Source organism: Fulmarus glacialis, unplaced genomic scaffold, assembly GCF_000690835.1.
Source record: "Fulmarus glacialis isolate BGI_N327 unplaced genomic scaffold, ASM69083v1 scaffold13005, whole genome shotgun sequence".
In the NCBI taxonomy this organism is placed as follows: Eukaryota; Metazoa; Chordata; class Aves; order Procellariiformes; family Procellariidae; genus Fulmarus; species Fulmarus glacialis.
This window is the reverse complement of record NW_009211237.1, coordinates 49,286-50,020: the sequence shown is the minus strand read 5'-3', so window position 1 is coordinate 50,020 and position 735 is coordinate 49,286.

Below are 735 nucleotides of genomic sequence, written 5' to 3'. Positions count from 1 at the left end.
AAATTGTTTTGGGGGAGGGCACACTTTCTGAGTACCTATTTTTTCTTTTTTTTCCTGAAATGGCTATCTGTTCTGTTACTTCTCTAGTTAACTAGCTGAAAAAACTCCTTTTTTCTGAAATGATTGCTTTTGTCTTAGCCAGAAGAGGTTGTTAGAAGAACCTAGATAAGGTATTGAGTGTCCTGCATCATAGCTACTGGGTTTGTTTGGTTTGGTTTTGTTTTTTTATAAATAAAATAAAATATAAATAAAATAAAATTTTGGATTACAACCTATAGTTTCTCTGTATTTGTAAGCTGTTAATATGCCTTTAAATACTCCGAATTAAAGTCTGTAATACACTTTTTAAATACTTTTTAATAATGTTGATTCTAAGATTTTGTGGGACATACTAAAGTGCAATTAGGTCATATTTTTAAGATCAACACATGCTTTCTTGAAGAAAGCTAGAGTAAAAAGCTGGCTGCTGATTGTTATTTAGCAAACTTCCTCTTCAGGGTTGTGGTGTGTCCGTGTTCCCATTACTATGTGCTGGTAACAAAAACCGGAACCACACCCCATTGTATTACTCTAAATTCACTTGTTTGGAGTTGATGGATTTTCTTCCCGTATTGATCTTGTCAATGTAAGCACCTGGTTGCTGGAATGATGGGACCCCTCCAGTTTCCTTGACCAGGCCAGGAAGTTATCTTTTAGCTAATGAGAGAAGGTTAATAGGCAGCGTTGTCTTCTGAA